The following is a 20758-nucleotide window of genomic DNA, read 5'->3' on the forward strand; positions in this document are numbered from 1 at the left end:
TTTCACTAAATCAGCGGTACAGCCAATAGTTTCCAGTTAAGAGTCATTAAAATATCTGGGGATAGAGGAAGAGGAGTGGGTGCTGCAGTTATTTCTACAATAACCACTTTATTCACAACTGGGAAGCTCCTAGCTATGGGTTATTTAGAAAAAGCAGCTGTGGATCAGTATTTTTCTTTAAATAAGCCTGACTATCCATGTCTTTTCTGTGTTTCCTTTCTGCATTTGTTGTGCTTTCTGATGAGGTTGTGCAACTTAAGGGAACTTCAAGGTTTCAGATGCCATCCAGGAAGAAAAATATAATTTTCTGGTCATAGCTAATTACTGTTTGGCTTGATACTCTCCAAAGGGTTATCCAGCATGTTTACACATCTTTAACCTTCTGCATACCTATTCTGTAATACCTTTAACATCAGATACTTCATAACAATTAGCATTCCAGCATTTTTAGTTCAGAATAATTATTTTCACATAATATTTTAATTGCTATGCCAATGCATTGCACTTAATAGTGCAATAAAAACATAATTATACAATACACAACATCTATTTTGCTATGTAAGTTTGCTTGTAGAATCAAATTACTGACCTTTTTTCATTTCACCCTACTTGGAATGCCCTCTTATAGCTCTCAACAGTGAAACTCAGGAACTATCTGAAAGCCAGATCAATTGCGGTTTTTTTTTTTGGTCTTTTTTTCACCTAAGGTTCTTTCCTTGAGGAAATAAAATCCAATGAAATCAAAATGATCTGAAACAAAAATCAAAGTGACTGGGTTTATAGGCCTATTTTCCCACATTACTTCAGATGTTATCTGTTATGTTCATACCACAAATAATCAGGAGGAAAACACTTGGAGGGTCACACAGGTCAATAAACATCTGGCTTATGAAGTGTTGCCCTGCTGCCTGTATTATGTTGATAAAATTACTTTAGTCAGGAGAAAGAAATATCAAGTACAAAATTTAAGTGGTAAATCTTCCCGTCTTGACATATGGAAGATTTGCATGTGTAATTTACATTGGCATAAATCTCGTTATATCAAAATGAAATTCCAAAAATCTGAAAGAAAAAGAAACATGGGGTGCATGTTTAGGGAGTGCATCTCTATCTCAGTGTGGGCATAGACCTGTTGGTCCTCTATACATGGAGATGAGACCACTCAAGTGCACTCCGTATTTGTTTAAGGAAAACATATAAAGGCACTCTTGATTTGTGGTGTTTTTGTTGTTGTTTGTTTTTTTGGTTTGGTTTTAGTTTTTGTTTGTTTTGTTTTTGCTGCTACAGAAACAATTTTGAGTTTCTCTAAATGCAGATCAGTAGTGGATCCCTGCAGCTATGTGTTCCCACAGTCATGCTCTTCCCTGAATTCTTCTTGTTTATCTCTCAAGCTTTTGCAAATATTTGAAATTCCTGGAGGAAGCAGTTTTCACCTGCACCCACTAGCAGAGCCACTGAAAGAATATTTAATGAGAAAGTACTGTGTTGTCTGTGTTATCTGGAACAGCATGCTTAGCTTTCTTTAATTCACATGGCAGATAACTGCCTTTATGATAAGTCAGTTTTCTTATTTTTACAGTTGTTCTTTGCATGGCTTTTATGTTCTCTTGTGATGTTACTAAACAGTTTGCCTGAATAAAGACTGGGCTGCTTGCTGGATTTTTGGAAACTGTCTGTGTTTAAAAAAAAATTTCTTTGGGGTAGATTTTTTTTTTTTTTAAGGAAAATTCTTATTGACTTCAAATAAGGGCTTCAGGGGGTTAGCTGTCCAAGAAAAATGAATATATGATCACAGGAAGAGATTTCTGACACTTTCCTTGGCCAGGGGCATTCATCACATATTTGAATGGTGTGCTGCCTAGAATGGATCCAGGAAAATAGGTATTACTTTATGAACTCCAGTTATTGTGCAAGTGAAGTGCAATGATATTGTCTGATATGCTTAGGTAGAAATCTTTTGTCAATAGGAAGGAAAATGAAAATTAGTAGATGTGATAAAAACAAAAAGGATAGTCCTGTGCTAACTTAAGTAATTTTGTGGCAGTCACAAAATTAATCACAAAGCATCTTATGTAGACTCTATAACTCTATATAACTCATATAACTCTAGTTATATAGTCTACTAACACTCAATAATTGATTTTTTTACATCACACAGGTTCAGTCATTTTTCAAATCATTTTAATGGAGAACCTGAAATGAGTATTTCTAGAGACTAGAGACTTCTAACATGGTTTGGTGCTCACACCATAGGTAATGAAATATCCCCAGCAAGGCATTATGGTCTGTAATTATATTTGTATCATCCCAAACACGAAACACACACTGATCTTTCAATTTAGGTCTCAGGTAATTAGGCAGTAGGTATTTACCATGAGAGGGAATAATGTCCTCAAGAAGCCATCATCTGGTGTTTGTTAGGTAGCCAGTTCCTGTCTACCTGACCACTTCTCATCCTACATTCCAAATAAGTCACCTCATCCGTACTTATCTGGCCACTTTCTCAGTTTTCACACAGTCAAACATGCTCATAAAACTGTCCTAAACACCTCTTTCACATCCTTCAACTATTCCAAGCAGGTGTGGTGATATATCAGAATTTCATCGCTGTTGGCCATGGTGGATTTGCTCTGTACCTCATGTACTTCCTAGGATACTTTTTTCTTTAACCATTCTTTGGAATGCCGCAGGTGTGTGTTACATGCTAGAAGCCAGCAATGGCTTTATCTGTGGAGAAAAAAAGGCCAAAAGAGCCTTCTGCTCTTTTCCACTACTTTGAACTATCAGAACCATAGGGAGCTAGATGAGTGCTGCTTTTCTCCACTTGAAAGAGTGGCACGTAATATTAGTAAGCTTGGCATCTTTGAAATGCTCTTCAGGACACAGGCTTATGTGTATTGGTTGAATCAGTTGAATTAATACCTCCAAATGGTTCTCAGCACCATTATCTGCACTCTAGAAATGACTGGTATTGACAATGGCTTCTTGTCTCATGTGGTACGTTTGGTAAACTTCAAGTTGTGTTCTTCAGAATCCCCTGCTCTTACATTAATGATCATACCAACAAATACTCAGCTTCACTTTTTTTTCCTTTACTTCATGTATGTGAAAAGAAGAACCTGAAAGGAAGGGAACTAATTTAAGTCTCCTTTCTGTCCTGTGTTGCTAGAGAGTTGCTCCTGCCTTAGCGCTTTCTAAAAACTATTTTGTAAAGAATGGAAGACAGAGACAGAAATACTGTAGGACATCTGAAGATACACTATCATCCTGTCTAATATTATTACCCATTATCCACTTCAGAATAATTTTTTACGGTTGCTATGAGGATCAGAAGTTCTTGGACATATTTCTAAACTTAGATCTTGCACAGTGCTTGAATTTTGTGCAATATAAATTTAAAATTAAAACATTAAAATATAACTATTTCAAGTTAGATTCAAATATCTGCCCACAAGCACTTAAATAAATGGTCTGTTTTCTTAAATAATTAAGCACTTGCAGCTTCTATCAGGCCCAATAGAAGACAAGGAGATGGGAACAAGCAGCAACTTCAAGGTAGAAAATAATAAAGAAAAGCAAATTTCTGCCAATACTGTATCAACCTGAATCATATGCAGAAAAACATGTAGAAATTGCACTCTTAACATGAATTCTGCTAATTAAGGGGCTCACTGTTCGTCTGTCCACTAGTTGGCAGGCATAGCAATGGAATCAGCTCTCCTGTGAATGCACCCCTGGCTGCTACTGAATCTCTGCAAAAAAGTCCTAGCAACTGCATGCCAGCACTGCACGGTGCAAATGCATAAACACCAGAATCAGTCAAACCTGCATGGGGTTTACCAGTGGTGCACAAAGCATTTCACTGGAAGACAGTTAAACACCTGGGGTACCAAGGTTAAATAAATATGAATACATTTACAGGACTGTCTTTAAAAATAAAAAATAATAATAATTAAAATAAAAAGAAACACACTAAAAATCACATCCTCAAATGCATAGCATATAGATTTTCTCCTTCCCTTCAAGCTCCTGTTCCTGAGGATTATGCAATTGTACAAGTGCCTGCAGCAGATGCTCAGAATATTCTCACTCATCTGATGGATTAAATGGGTCACTTCGCATTTAGATACTATAGGACTCAGATCAGGTTCTTGGCATATTTAATATTCCCGTTTTGATAGTGCTAGTCCAGCATGCCAGTAGAGACTGAACTGACTGTAGTGTAGATGTGTATACATTTTTCTTCAGATACTAATTGTTCAGAACAACACAAATGCACACCAGCAATTTAATTTGACTTAAAAGACAGCACATATTCTTTACTTTTTTGTCTTCTGCCTTTTCATTGCCCATCTAGCAGCTCTGTAACATTTATTTTGGAGCAAACTTGCTGTTCAGTCAGCAAACCAGAAATGAATCACAGCTCCCATTTCACATAAACCTTTAAGTACATCTATATACAGATTCACGATTTCATTTTCTATCTTGTACATATCACCTGATATATTAATATGCTTTCCTAGTCTTCTTTTACTCCTTTACTTTTCTGTAGCTGCTGGAGAGACTTTTGTTGGAGCTTTTTTGTACTGGAGCAAAACCCTGTCAACAGGGCGCAAAAGCTTGTTTAATGGCCTCTAGCTGGCTGCAGATGCCTACATTTCTGAATAGTACTCAACATCAGAAAACTGAACGTACTATTAATTAAAGCTTTCTTTTCAAATGATGCCAAAATAGAATATTTGCTAGAAAGACTGCACTTTTCCTCTGACATGAAGTAAGATGAAAGACATTTACTCTGTGATTTAATTTGCATTCTCTGAAGTGACTCTGTGAAATGTCTTTTGGTAATAAAGAAGGCACTTGTTGCTGAAAACCTAAAACAAAGTATTAGTTGTCGCTTTCTATACAGTGTAGTTGCAAATGTGAGTCTCGCATGCGAAAAATTAGTGCTAGTGTAAAATAGGACACGTAAGGTCACACATTTATTGGTTAGAACATCCTAGAAGTCATTTTTTTTCCAACCACATTAAATCATCCACATCAAATATCTATTTTAAGATTACTATACAATAATATGTTAAGATTTACATTTGGCATGTAAAAGAGTTGTAGACAACTGAATAGAGCTAAAGGGACTGAATTAATTTTCTCAGAGTAAAAGAATGCTTTTTTGAGGTTTACAATGTAGAACTGAGTTTTACACTACTTCATTTTGTATTCCTAATATTACATTAAGATTTTTCTATTTCTTTTCCATTTCTTTTTCTTTTTATTTCCTTTTATGCATATATATATTTCAATGAGAAAAAAAGAAAAGTGTTTAAATAAAGAGTAAATGATCCGTGAAGTGTCTATGCATTGTTTATTGTTAGAGCAAGCAAGTATACACTTAGGGTTACAAAATGGACATCTGAGTTGTGTGGAAGGTATGCTGGTCTCAGTTTTCCAGATTGGGAAACAAGCTGGTAAATGCCTCTTCCCCAACTTCCAGGCCCTGTACCTTCAACACAAAGCTGAAAGGAGAATAGGAAATATGGTCTCAAGCTATACAGAGTTAGGATGTGACTACAGCATAAACTTGGACTTGCTACATGGGGAGACCATACAACAGTGCAGGGCAAGAAGAAACATATTGTTGTGCTCCTCCTGGAAAACCCCTTCCAACTCCCATGCAGTTCAGGAAAAAATAAATAAAAAACATAAATACCTCTATGCAAAATAAACAAAGATACACTGGCTGACATTCTGGCAAAACTCTCTCCAGCCTTAATTTCTATTTGCCTGCTCTTGCCTGCCTGCATGAGGAGAATACATAATGAGTCGGTGGGACCTGCTCCTCCCCTCACACTGCTTTGTGAAAAGTGCTGAGGAGCATATGGATACCTGGCACCCCTCTGTCCTCATTAAGTTACTATGTATTAGCACTTCCAGGATACTAGGGGAATACTTTTCTGCCCAGTATTCTGTAATACATCTTATTTTAAATTATTAAGTCCTGCTGTTCTTGCTCAAGGACTTTTATAACCAGTAGGAGAATTCTGATGCTAAACTTTAAAACCCTTTAAATAATAATAATAACAACAACAACAACACAAGTATTTCTGTGAGCAGTTACATTAATAAAGCCTGATTTGTGAAGAGTTCTGTAACTGCATCTTCATGGACTCTAAGCTTTTTCCATGGCTGGGAATGGACCTCTTCCATTTCTACTGTAGATTTTTTAATGCTTAAAAAGGATTGAGCTCATATCCAGCCTTCCCCATAATGGAGCCCAGTGGTGGGCCACCACAATGTTTGGGGGCTGGAGCACATACATACAAGGAAAGGCTGGTTCAATCATAAGACGAGAAGGTGGAGTTAGGATTCCATTGGATCCTAGACAAACTAATGGAAGAGCATGGCAAAAATGGTGTCAGAGTTTTCTGAGAGGTGCACAGTGATAGGGCAAGAGACTGCAGACATGAACTGCAACATGAAAAATTTTGATCAGATATCCAGAAAAATTATTTCCACAGGTCTGATGGTCAAACACTGGTGTAGGTCACCCAGAGAAGCTGTGGAGTATCAATCCATGGAGATATTTTTCTCTTACCTCTATGCTGTTTAATTTGGTTGAAATAGGCAAAAGAGGATCAAAGGTTATTAGTAGACAATATACATCATAATCACATAACACTCATTTCCTTACAAAGCTAGTCGGCTTGTGAAAAAAAAAAAAGATTTTTTTGTCTGAATAACAGGTTCAAAAATTGCTAAGGTACAAAATGTAACTTACAGATTTTTTTTTTAAAAATGAAATGTAAAGTGAAATTGTTTCTATAAAGATTTTTAATTACTAGAGTAATTAATTTAGCATCTAGATTAATATACTAGTCTATATTAATTATTAGAATGACAAACAAATCATCAGGCCAACTCTGACCTCTGCAATACTGAAATAAATGTTGAATTAACATCAAACTAAGCAAGAGCAGAATTTGTCCCACTGATTCAAAGAAGTTATTCTGAATGTTACCACACTTGACTATATCTATACAGATGTATAAGCAAATTATGTCTAAAGTACCTGTCTATGCAATGTACAGAAGTGTTCCTAAGAAGCCGGAAGAGAAATGATAGCATTTTATTTCATGTAATCAAATCATTATTTATGTCATTTTGTAGACACTACGACTGTATTCTATTATTTTCTATTTTTATCATTCCATTGATGAGACACAGAGTACACAAGATTAGAGAAGACTCTGGACCACACAAAGGCTTATTCATTTGGTGGACATCACTGCAGTCATGAGCCAGTAGAGTGAACACTGAGGAAACTTGGAATACAAAATATATTCAGCCTGCACAGGTGGAGCATTGTTAGTACTATTTGTTTATAAATCTAAAACCCCTGAAAAATTGCAAGAATGTTTAGGTCTTCTAAACTACTGGAAGTAATGATAATGTGGGAAGCAAGAATACACATTTTTTAATCTATGTAATCTAAATTAATTTAGTTATAAAACAACCCTTCTTTCTGAAGGATATCAATTCTGTGTAGAGTAGAAACAACAGAACAAATCAGTCTCTTCTAGCACGGGGAATGCTGAATTGGTGTTATCTGGTGGAAGTTTGATATGGTATCCATTTTAAATATAGGAACCAAACAAAAATCTTATTTTGGGGAGAGAAGTATTATACCCTTACCTTTCACTGGTACCTCTTCTTTACCATTTTCTCCATCCTTGCAAAGTGAACTGATATAGAAAGTTTTTCTAAAGCAACCCCCAAGGATAACTTTCCATGCTATTCTAAAGATCCTTCTGTTGATTCTGAGGGAAATGTCTCTCTCTCCAGATGAATTAAGCAAAAGCATTCATTGTTTTATAACTTCAGAGAAAAGCAAAGATTTTGGAAAAGTTATTCAGCTGGTGTAAACTGACTTACAGTCTTTGATTTCTGAATTTACAGCTGGCAAAATTGCACGTGGATTTAGTGCTATTAAATAGTCCCACTGAAAACAATAGGATATATAATATGTGGTGCAGTCAGAAGGTGTCAGTAGCTGGCATAAGTATCTGAAGTAGTAGTATAATCTATAGTTATGACAAAATAGACGTCTTCTGGGCCTGAAGCACGGACCTACCTTGTCTGTGCCTCCTGCAGCTCCTTATGAATAGATGTGGATTTGCTCTTTGCACAAGCACGGATCTGGAGCAAGCTAGTAACTGATTAAACTCCTCATACAGTTAGGTGCTTGTAATTGCGCTACCTTGAGCTGTTAATAGCACCCAGTAAGAGGGTTGTCTCCCTGCCAGCAATCGTGAGGTGCATGGTAAGGACACCAAGAAACCATCGCTTGCCTGGTTAAGTGCCTTTAATGTTGCTTTTGCTCCACTTCTGGCAGAGAGTTTCTCAACTGATGGCCAGGCTCCAAATCCTCCTCAGACTGCTAACCCGTATAAAGTATATTGCAAACAGAAATATTTATGTAGTGTCTTCCAGCGTTGCTCAAGGTAACTCAGATTACCATAAGAAGGAGACTATTGTTGCTCATTTTTAGTGTTTCTATGCCTGTGCTAGATGACAGCCCTCCCTCTATTTTGGCAGTCTGCACGATTTTCAAGCTCAAATGCCAGCCTCATATCCATAATATTCATATCCATATCCATAATATCCAATAATCTGCTTTCACTAAGACAAGCAGTATTTTTCCAGCATTTATGGTGGTAGGTAGGAGTTGTGTTTTAGACCTGGCTCTGCCCCTGTGTTTGGGAAAATTAAGTCACCACTGTACAGTGGGATGTATTACACTCTTAAATATGTCTAAATTTCCTGTATCCTCTGATGACCTCAGGGAGGAAGGTTGGAAAGAAAAGTACTCAGTAACAGTTGAATAAGTTTACTGGGAAAAATAAATGTTTTTGTTCTTTTTTTTCTTTTTTCCTTTTCTTCTTCTGTTTTGTTTCTTAATAAGAGAAATTTGCTGCCATAAAACTATGAGTGAACGACATGCCCTTTAAAAGGTTTTCTTGCTACACCAAAATTGCTAGGAAACTTGCTCCTTGGTCACTATGCAACACACCACCACAATGTCCTTCAGCTCCAGATGCAGCTGGTTAGAAGGTCACTGGTTGGCTGCATACGATAGACAAAGTCCCAGAGTGGAAGTGTGGGAGGCAAGAAGATGGTGAGAGAGTCTCACACCCGAAGCATAAGTCTTCATATTTCCAAAGGCCAAATGGTAGTCTTGTGTAGAAATTCCCTTGAATAATTGTAAAGGTTCCACCCACAAGCATGAGGAATGCAACTCTGTGTTCTGTCTCTAATCCGAGAGGGAGTTTTATAGCTCTGTGGAAATCCCTATTGTTGTAGCTACACTGACTTCCTGCAGCAGTGTTGGGTGATTAAAAAAAAAATGGGGTAACTCTACTTTGTACTGTAGAGTGTAGGCTACCCTAATTCTCTTCTTCTGTAAAGAGAAAGGAATAGTATTCCTATCTCTTTGCAAGAGATTTAAAAACTATAGTTGAAATAATAAAAAATAATATTTTGAGTTTTGTATAATGCCTAGTTGGCACATGAGTGACTCACTCTACAATGACACAAACCATCATGGTAATTCTCTTCTCTTCTTTTCTTAGGATTCACTCACAGATATCATGATTCGCCAATATATATGACAGGTAATAAAGAAAATGTGTTGCCTGCCAGCCTTAGGATAAATTTACTTGCAAATATGATATCAGAAAGCATATAATCTACAAAGACAAATTTTTCTCCACTTATCTCTCTCTGTGCTCGAAAACCTTATCCTTCATCTACTGTTCTTCCTCAGATCAAAAATAAGTAATAATAATAAAAAAAAATCAAAAAACAATGTCTCAGAGCAAAAAGCTATTAGTTAAAAAAGTAGAAAATGGAAGTGCAAAGTAGGTCAACTTTAACCAACTGACTCAACTTCCAAGGTCAGGAAAGGCTTCAGTCATACTTTTTGTTCCTTTGCTAGGGAAATTATTACACAGTAATGTCTTGGGGCTGTGCGTTCTCTAACGCTGCCAAGACAAGTCATTTCTGTGTGTGCTGTGAGCAGCATTCCTTTTCTATCATGTGACTACAGGATGGACATAATGCGTTGCAGTTAGCAGCACTGACTCACCCTGTAGTTGACGCCAACTCTTAATGTCATTCATGCTTAATAAAACCATAGGGTTCTGCTTTTCCACCCGCTTTTTGTTATTTATCTTGAAACCTTCCATACCACAAGAAAAATTACGGCTGCTTGATGTAAAATGCTTATTTTATATTCTCCTTTCAGGCCTTTTTGATGCATTGACAAGATCCCTGAGAAAAAGTTCTCTGAAAAGCCACATGTAAGATGGCCAGCACATATCTAAATGACTGTGGCATACTTTTCAGAGAAATAAGTATCATCTGATATTCTGACTATCTAGTCTTTTTGTTTGACTTAATGTTCATTTAGAAATCATGGATTCACCCACCCAAGCCAAAATCTCCCACAAAAATTCTCCAGCAAACTGACCCATTTATGCTCTCTGCAGATTAGGCCCGCCCTTAAATTTTATGCAGTAGCTGCCATGCTGCCTCTGAATGACTGATGTGAAGAGAATCTGTTAAATATTGCAGGTATAAGCCTTGTTAAAAAATATAGAATCAAACATGTTTCCTGCAATACTGTAAGCCCAAAGACAATAGCAGCGGCATGGTAGCTAATGAGAAATGCAAAGTGAAGTTGACACACCTCAGTGTCTAAGATCACAGAATCATAGGACAGCTTGGGTTGGAAGGGACTTTAAAGACCATCCAGTTCCAACCCCCCTGTCGTGGGCAGGGATGCCACCCACTAAATCAGGTTGCCCAGGGCCTCATCCAACCTGTGATGTACTGGAAGAAAGCAAATGTCACCTCTTAAGCCACATTGTGCCTTGCCCTGCACCCAAGTCCAGCAGGATTGAGCAATTCACTCAGTTGCCACTTTGAGCAATGAGCAGCCGTTACTCCAGCTCTCTGCCTCCTAAGTAAAAGCAATGAGGAAACTGAATGGGCCTGAAGATTGCACAGCTCACAAAATAACAAGTTTGGGTGGGGCTCTCAGGGCTTTCTTCATGCCATACTGCCAGCACAACTGTCTATGCACAGGAGCCCCAACGCTAAAACCATCAAATTTGTAGCAGAGTGTACAATCCGCATGAACCGTGCTACTGAGGTGAGAATAGAAAATCTAGTGAAATTAGAGCTGCTAGTCTGTACTTTGTATTTTGCTCCTGTGCTCAGGGCCTGAAGTCTCCTGTCCCAAAAAGCATATTGGAAATACCTGAAATCTGGTGTTCTGTGCTCTCTCCTGTTGGAACAAAATTATCATTCAAAAATATCTGTAGCAGTTCCAGGAATAAATCTTGTCTCTTATTGATTTAGTAATACCAAGGCAGTAGAAAATTCTCGGTGTTATATATGGAGGGAATTGTCCCAGTTTTCATTGTAGCAATGGAACAATTGAAACAGGCAATTCCAGTAAAGTGTTATTCTACTAAAAACACTTTAATTGCTGTTTAACTGTGTCTAAGCCACAGTGTTCTATTCCTTCTCCCTCTTCCAGCCAAAAAAAAATAATAAAAAAAAAATCACATCTTTCAGTAATACTGTTATTCCAGTTAAATTAACAACCTGGCTTCTCTGTTTATTGTCTGTTTGATTAGAATCTACAGCACTCAGATGTCTGACCTTCTCCTTGCTCAGGGATCCTTTCATGGACAATGCGGAATGTGAATACAGATGTGACACTGAGTGGCTGAATCATACATTTGTGGTTGGTTTTACCTCAGTTAATACTTAAAAAAAAAAAAAAGAGAGAAAATTTAGAAAACTTAGGATTTTCATTGTTGGCTTTTGAGATAGTCAGGCGATTCCGCCAGTATATATGTTTGTTGCAAAATATTCCCACAAGAAACAGGACAATAGTTGTCTAAACCCTTCTTTGTTTAACATATTTGTTTCAGGCTTTCCAGTGAAATATATCACAAATAAAACCTTTCAGATTAGTATACTAAGAATAAATAAATAATATTATAAATTAATTATAATAAAATTAATTATATTAATATTATTAATAAATAATAAAAATATTTTTTGAAAAGAAAAAAAAAACATTTAGAGCCCTAGTAAAAATATTGTAAAAATACAAGATATTTCTCTTTAGAAAAATAAGTTTTAAAAATATTGGAAGGAGGAAAAGTTTTTAAAGGGAGCTTTTGAATCTTTGCAGGAACTTTCTACTTGTCCCTGGCTTAATTTTAACAGTAAAATCTGATAATAAAAACCAAAGCAAAGTGTTGCAATAGGAAGGAATGACACACAGTTTCCTTTTCCCCCCACCCTTATAATTGGCATTGCTGACAGGTATCTTGGGGTTTTGGGACAGAAATTATCCAGAACTTCCAGTATTGTGCTAGGCCCATACTTGGCACTTGCTGTTCAGCTCCTCTCAGGCATTAGTACCCTCTTCCGACGCCACTTGGAGGCCCACAGTAAACAACAGCGTGTGCAGCCCATGTTTGAATTAGAGCCTATTGTTGCTCTGCGTTAACGAGGGCAGAGGCGAGACCAGAAAGGAGAAGTCATGGAGTTGTTTCGTAAGGAGCTGTCTTTGATGGCCAAGGAAGGAGTCAGATGCCTCAGGCAGTGAGAGCTATTGTATATGTGAGGCAGGAGCTGTCTGGGAGAGATGTGAGGCCCACGGTTTTGATTCATGTGGCCTACAATGTAGGATAACCTGAGTGAATGGCATCTAAGCTAAATCATTTAGTTCTTTGCCTTAGGCTTCATGTCCTGAGTATTGCCATGAGTATATTTAAATGATCACCATCCCCTGCCCAGCTCTCCCATAAGGCAGCAGACATACACATCTGCTGTATGTACACAGCCGGATTTATTTTCAGGTCTTCCATTTCAAAGCTTCCTTTCATTCAGACTTCTTCAACCTCATTGGTGCTCCATGTGAATCATCACTTGCATTTAGTTCACAGTATGAGGGCCAAATGAGAGATGGCATATAGAAGAAAGAAAACTGTGTGCAAAGAAGTCATCATACTGGAAGGAAGCACGTGAAATTACATGGCAAACTATGTCCCTGTGGGCTGATGCCCTAGATATATTCACAAAAGAAGAAAAGCAAAGTCTCTCTCAGATTACTCAGGTGAGCAACTACTTACTGATGTGAGCAAAAGTGTCACATCGGCCTAAAATACTAGTAATTTTTCGTAGACCTATTTTTTTGGCTCATAGAAGGAAATATACTCAGAACTATTATTTCAAAGCAGAAAAAAAAAAAAAGGATCACCACAATCTTTTCTGTGTTAGCTTTATGCATTTGTTCTATTTATTATTGGGAATGCATGTTAATATATTTGAAAAAAGCTATATTGCGGTTATTGACTTCATATCTGAATGATACCATGAAGAGTGACCAATTCCCAAGTGATCTGACCCAGTTTTTGTAGCTGTGGCTGATACCGTCTCTGGGACTGACAACTAAATGAACCAAGCAACAGTTGAAGGCCTCCTCACCTAGCCAATGACTTGGACTGTTGCCCAGATATCCTCGTTTATTCTTTATGTGTATATTAATCCTGCTCTTTGTTCTTAATTAGTCATCCTGACTCCTCACTACATCGTGGTCTCACTGAGAAGACCTAGTAAACAAAGGGGCAAAGAGATAGGCAGAGCTGAAAACCATGCCATGCTCTGTCCTGTCATATTAGTTTAACTGATGTTATCACAGACTTAACATGCATCTAGTTGATTCCCATCTGCCACCATAGGATTGGCAATATGAGCAACCTAAATGTATTCACAGATAATTTGATGCCACTTGATGCTACTGAATATCTCCTACATATTTATATGCTGTCTGAAATGATAGATATCACTATTTACATTATTCAGCATTTAATATATCTGCGTACCCAAAATTATAAAGATGTACACACAGCATTGTTCCACTGCAAAGTGGAAAGGGGAAGCCCTTCCTTCCTGAGACAGCTCAGAAATTAATAAACCATGGTAAAATATTCTGCATAATAAAGAGCAAAGTACCTCACCCAATAATTTACACCCTGGACAACTAATCTCTGCTGGATTTAGCATTGGTTTTCCAGGAAGACCCAGTTATTTAGCCCTCCCTACTCAGGTCATGTTAGCAATTAATTAACCTCAGCAGGCACAATTTTGCTGTGTTTCTACTAAGCATTTATTTAATGTCTCAGTATAGACATTGGAGCTCATGCCTCTTGGTTTGCTGTTACTTGGGCTTTTTTTTTTCTTTTCTTTTCTTTTCTTTTCTTTTCTTTTCTTTTCTTTTCTTTTCTTTTCTTTTCTTTTCTTTTCTTTTCTTTTCTTTTCTTTTCTTTTCTTTTTTCTTTTCTTTTCTTTTCTTTTCTTTTCTTTTCTTTTCTTTTCTTTTCTTTTCTTTTCTTTCTAAATTAGAAGCTACCTTCAATCAGAAATCCCTTTACAGTGTAGGAGCTGTTAAACTACGTGTAATTCACCTCACAACCTTCTTAATTTTGTTTGCTACAAAAGTATGAAAAATTGGAGGCTGCTTTCTCCAAGCAAACCTAAGGGAAAGCAGACAGAGCTGTGATGTGCAAGTCTGCCCTTAGATGAAGCAATGGGGATCTGCTGCCTGGAAGGACCGTGGAGATGCTGCTTATCAACCACCTGGGGCTCCCTCTGGCCAAGACACACAAATTTTACACCAAAAACAAAGACAGGAGGGTCTGGGGTATGCTTATGTCTCACCACAGTATGGGGTTCATGCCTTGTCAAAAAAGGCACACCTGGGCCTGGAAGCTCAGAAACACTCTATCAGTTTAGACATCCTCTTGGCCACTCAAATACATTTTGTGGGAAAGAGATATGTGCATACATGGTGCTGGTTCCACTCAGCTAGTTGCTCAAGTAAGCAGTAGCAGCCACTTTATGTCTTCCTCCAGAATATCTGCAGTGGAAAAATGAATTACTTTTTTCCCTTTGGCCAAACATGAACAAAGTGGAAATGATCACTTTTTCATACATTTTTTGATACTGCTGAGTATCTTCCACATCTCACCTACTATATATCTGCTCTGTTTATGTATAAATAGAAATCAGCCAATTTGATCTGTGAGAAGAGAACTGTTTTGTAGTTAGGGTAGCAAGGTAAAATCCAAGGTTTATTTGAGGACAAGGTTTAGGAAAGCAGGCCTCCTTTTCCTCTGGGTAAGGAGGAGTGCTGTAATAGTCTCAAATTACCAGAGATAAAGCATCTCATTTCAGTTACCTAGAGCCTAATTTTGTCTAGAACACAAAGCACCACATATTGCAGGCAAATTCAATCGTTTGGCTATCATACATGTTTCATGCATATTGCGTAGCTCATACATAGTTTTCAAAGGAAAAATGCCTTATAAAATGGACCTAGCTTATATCTCTAGGTCAGCTATGTGAAATTCTTTAAGCTAAATTGCCCGTTAGATAATTCTGACAATAAGAAAGAGTATACCTGAACTATTTATGGAAGTTGGGTCTGTGTTTAGAGAATGGTAAGTGTAGTATCATTAGAGAGCTGTTAAACCATACTGTGCAATAACTAAGAGTTCTGACAAAAAGGTAGAGGTATCCCTAGCCCTATTTTTAACCACTGACAGATAATCCGTAAGTGTGGGAATCAGACATACGTATCAGAAAACTAATGGCCACATTTTGGTAATAGTTATACCATTGTAATTTCATAGAAGACTTTGGTTGGGTTGCTTATAAGACTTTCTCCTCGATGCACACCACTCCTCTGATTAATATTAATGATCCATTCTCAAGTCAAATGAAACATTCCTCAGCTCACAAGACTTCTTCCCTCTTGAGAAACGTATTTCATGATGAAGAAAAATGATAATCTTCTGAGATTTTTTTTGGTTGGTTTTGGTTTTCTTGGTCTGGAAGAGCCAATCAAATAATAAATAACTGTGAAATTAAGGATATTATACAAAAATAATTTGCTATTTTTATTGTGTATTTAGAGTTGCGAATGACCATTGATGAGTCATCTATGTGTTGGTATTATGGCAAATTTGATTTAATTTTGAACCTATCCCTGATAAGAAGACATCTGCTTCTCCTCACCACTCTGGCATTTTATCTTGAATACAACCATTCATGGTAGACGTTTACAGTTTCATATCACTGTTATAGTCGCTTCCCAGTGACATTCAAACAAAAAAAAAAACAAAAGAAAATAACTTTTCTTCTATTTAAAAATGAACATGTGACCAATTGGTAGTCCCCCACCCTATGTTGTGTTGTTCCTGATAATCAATAGCAATGACACCCTATTACTTTTTTTACAGTGCCAAAAGCCTTTTAAGGGAATTCATAACCTACACACAAAAAAAACAGATTGCAATGGGCTACTATCAGTATGATTCTGAGCAGTAACAAAATCTGTCACTGCTTTTTACTGTTGCAATATCCAAATCTCCACTTAAAGCTCACAGAAAGGACTTTGAGAAAGGAAATATAAAGTAAAAAATATCATCCTGGCCAAAAATATCACTAAGTGGCATTTTGGGCTCAGAGCTCAAATCAAGCGGAGACCATTTCCTTTGCTACAAATGAAAGCAGCTATCTTGTTTCCACTGAAGTCACAGACTTGATCATATAAGACAGGTAAAAAGAAATTCACTTTAATATTTGCCATTTCAGTTCTTCATGTTTCTGTTTCCTTAGAGACACACCTCATTGTACCTTTCTTGCTTTTACAGGCTGAGGTTTTAAAAGTGCATATATTTTCCTTTTTTTTTTTTTCTTCTTCTTATAAATACTAACGGGGACAGTAGGGTTGCTGCGATATCATATGCAGTATAAAAAACAACCAAAACTCTGACTTGGAGTATTCCTCACTAGTTACCTTGCCTAAATAAATGTATTGACTATGATTATAACAGATCAAAACAATGATATTAGAAAACACAATGAACTGCATACACTCAACTTCTGGCCAAATATTGATCTTGTTGTCACATGTATTATTGCACTGTGTTCTTTTCCTCCATGTCTGTATCCATGGCACTTCATATCCAACAAACATTGCCAAATACACATGGTGTCTCTACTACTTCTGTGCTGTGGTACGATAACAGGGTTGACATCCTCAGTCTGGTAGGTTGTGTTGAAAACCTGTAAGATATATCTTTCCAGTGTCTCTGTATGAACTTATTTTCTGATCATCTCAAAGGTTTCAATGAAGTTAACCTCCCAGAACCTCTGTGAAATAGGAAACTGGAATAATTACCATATTTGAGAAGTGAGCATCACAAAGAGTAAGATTATTCAAGATATTACAACGTTCCTGCACTCAGGAGCACATAAGATGTCACTGGTTTAGACTCCTGTCTTCTGAAGTCAAAGATCCCAATAACTGCAGCATGCATCTGATTCAAAGTAGAAGCCAGCCCAAAAGCAAACCCACATATTATTTATAGTAGGCAAACTGTTGAATCTCTAATCCATCCTTCTGTGTCTGGTTTTGACTGGAAAATGCAGACCTAAGGAGTCTCCTCAGGTAAAAAAAAAAAATAAAAAAAAATCCAAAGGAAATGTTCCCATCCTTCTGGGAAATGTTTTGGATCTGAGAAATAGGTTTCCTCTTTCATTGTTGAAACTAGTCTTATCAAATAATTCCCAGTGAACTCTTACTCTACAGCATGTCAACTATGTTGTTGCCAGACACCAGGAATTGGCACCTGCTCAAAAAGCCATTTTTTTCTGAAGTGGATCTTGGTTTAGCTCTTTTTTTCATTAACGAACTTCAGAAGATCATATTGTCAAAGTTCATTCTGGCATCATGTTTAGATCCAGTAGCAACCTCAGACTAAAGTGATTGTTAAAAAGGGTACAGAAGGGGAAAATAAATCAGCATTGGTGTCAGTTTGTTTTATTTCAATAATGGTCACCATGGAAACAAAGTCACTGACCTGTTTCTTTTCATACATATAAGTAAACACTAGGGTTTCCAATTTTCATACAAACCATTTTTAGTACCAACAGTTTACCTCACAGAATGCCTACAACATGCTATCTTATTGAAACCTACTTTTTTATCTTTCTTTCCCCTAAAGGCCTATTTTTATTTATTTATTGCCAATTTCCTTTACGAGGGAAACAATGAAAATTCAGTACTGTCATTACACCAGACCACCTCAATTTTCACTGTAACTACCCTTTCTCATAGGTGCAGTGACTGTAAACCAGCAATCTAATAGCAGTACATTTAGATGTGCTTCAACAGCCACTTCTGACTCATCAGGTTAATTTCAGATGACTTCATTCTGCATCTTTTTATTGGTCAGGCATACTATGCGTGAAAAACACCTTACTAATGACAAGCTAGCTGTGATTGAGTTGACACATTCTCTTTACAATGGAGAAGGCCTTTTTTCATACCTCCTCAACAAAGCACTCTTAAAACAATTTATTACTGCCAACATGGCTTGTGCCATACATTCCTTGCTTGCTGTATTTGCATTATTCACATTGATTCTAAGCAAAATCTTACACGCTTAAATAAGCAAGAGATATGACTGAGATGTCATATATAATCCACAGATAACCAGCTGGCACCCAAACTGAGTGTGAACATGTAAACACAACGCATGCATGCTTGCACAAAGAAGCAGGTAATGGAGTTTGCAAGGAATAGTGCAAAAATATCAGGTTGGAGTGCCATTTCTCCTTTTAAGAACACAATAAAACCCTCTCTCTAGCCCTCTTAAGCTTTGACTATGCATGTTGTATGTGCAATGTATTGTGGCCTTAAGGACAACCACCCACATATACAGGAAGAGAGATAAATCATATATGGAAATGTTGAAAGGCAAAAGAATATTATATTTGCTATATTATGGCCTCTGAGACTATGCCCTGTGTTTGTTATCTCAAGAGTAGGCAAATAATCTAGCATATCAGCGTATTATGTGGGACAAATGCACTGCTAGAGTAACTCCAGTTAAGTAATACACTTATTTTCCTTTCCTTTAAGCAATGTAAAAACTCATAACACCATTTAATTTAATGGCATTACTCCAAGACTAAATAGATATAACTACGAACAGAATTGTCTGACTGAATCAAGCTGTTCAGAAAGAAATCGAAGTCATGCCAAAGTGCCTTTTTTTTTTTTTTATTGCTCTGTGACAAGCCTGACTGCTCCATCTTTCACAGGCATTTTGGGTTTAAGCTAAAGGCTTATGAAAATAGTTGCTTTGAGTCAAGTAACTCATCTACATCACTGTTCACAGCAGTCAATATATGCATTTTAGATGATCAGGGGATTGGGTGTTGTCTAGGTCACTTTATACAGAGGTTTGCTGGTTTTGTATATTTTTTATTTTTATTTTTTCAGAAAGGATTATGCCTAAAGTTTGGCTGCTATTATTCTGCAATCTGCTAGACAAATGTGGTTACAATTTCCTAACTCCCATTGCCCAAATTTACTTAAATTGCTTCATAAACAGAATTTAAACATGCTCTAGCTAGTGCTTGTGATAGATTAAACTTTTCCTCTAATACACTTCCAAAATCTCTGTTCCAGCTGAGGGCACTGACCTTACAAATAAATAAAACATGTTTTGTTTCCACGCTCTGTATTTATCTCAATGGCCTGTAATCTTTCAAACTTTCCTTCCCTCCCCCTCCTTTTCTTCGGATCTGCTTCAGTTTCCCACTGATACTGATACGCAAGCTTCCTTATTGGGTAACATTTGGCAAGTCTTGCTGCTGCTGTCCAGTAAAGGCAGATTTCTGTAATGACGTCTGCTGGTTTTTACAGCAGCAGCATGGGGAGTCTGAACTCAGCAGTCAACAGCTTGTGGGATTAAACAGGAAGAGGAAAAATAATATTAAAAAAAAAACCACCATCAACTGCTTCAGTCTTAATAAACTCTGACGATTTTTGCTATCTTGAAACAGTGAAATATAAAGTCAGAATGCTTTCTCCTCATTTTCTACCTTTTAATATTTCAGTGTTCCATCCTGAGCTGCTGTCATTGTGATTTTATTCACAACTTTAAAACATTTTTAGAGGTTATTTGATATTTGTATGTTTCAATTGGTCGGGGATACAGTACAGGAGAATTTATGTGGTGACATAAACGATGGTGACTCCTCAGGGCCAACCAGTGCTCACATGCAGTGTGCTCTCTGCATATTCTCCCTGCTTAGAGTAATATCCACTGAGAATAGACCATAAAATAGTTATTTCATGTCACTGGTTAATATATTTAGGACTTTCATGCCACTGATTAATATATTTAGGACTATCTTTGTTTATTTCAATAACAAAAATTAATACATGTTATATTGGAATTCCATAGTCTACTAATTGTCCCAGACTGATGGGACCAGCGGTGATATCTGCATAACAAGTTTTCTGAAGTAAAACCATCCTAAAAACTGCTTTGTGTCCCAGGCGGCTGCATGGAGAACCTGGAGTCTTCTACCTCCTGCCTCAGGAGAAAAGAGATTAACCAAATTCTAACTGTGGGTGTTAGTTTGCTTCAGAAAGGTTTTTTCTTTCTTTGCCCAAGTGGTAATTGCAAATGGGAAGTTACAGTGCATTAAATTAAAACAGGATAAAATAAAATAGCTTTTCTTTAATCACCATGTTAAATTTGATATATCAACCACCCATATGAACACAGAATCTAAATTTTAAAGATTTAGGATT

The sequence above is a fragment of the Cygnus atratus genome, chromosome 2 (genome assembly GCF_013377495.2).
Source record: "Cygnus atratus isolate AKBS03 ecotype Queensland, Australia chromosome 2, CAtr_DNAZoo_HiC_assembly, whole genome shotgun sequence".
Taxonomy (NCBI): Eukaryota; Metazoa; Chordata; class Aves; order Anseriformes; family Anatidae; genus Cygnus; species Cygnus atratus.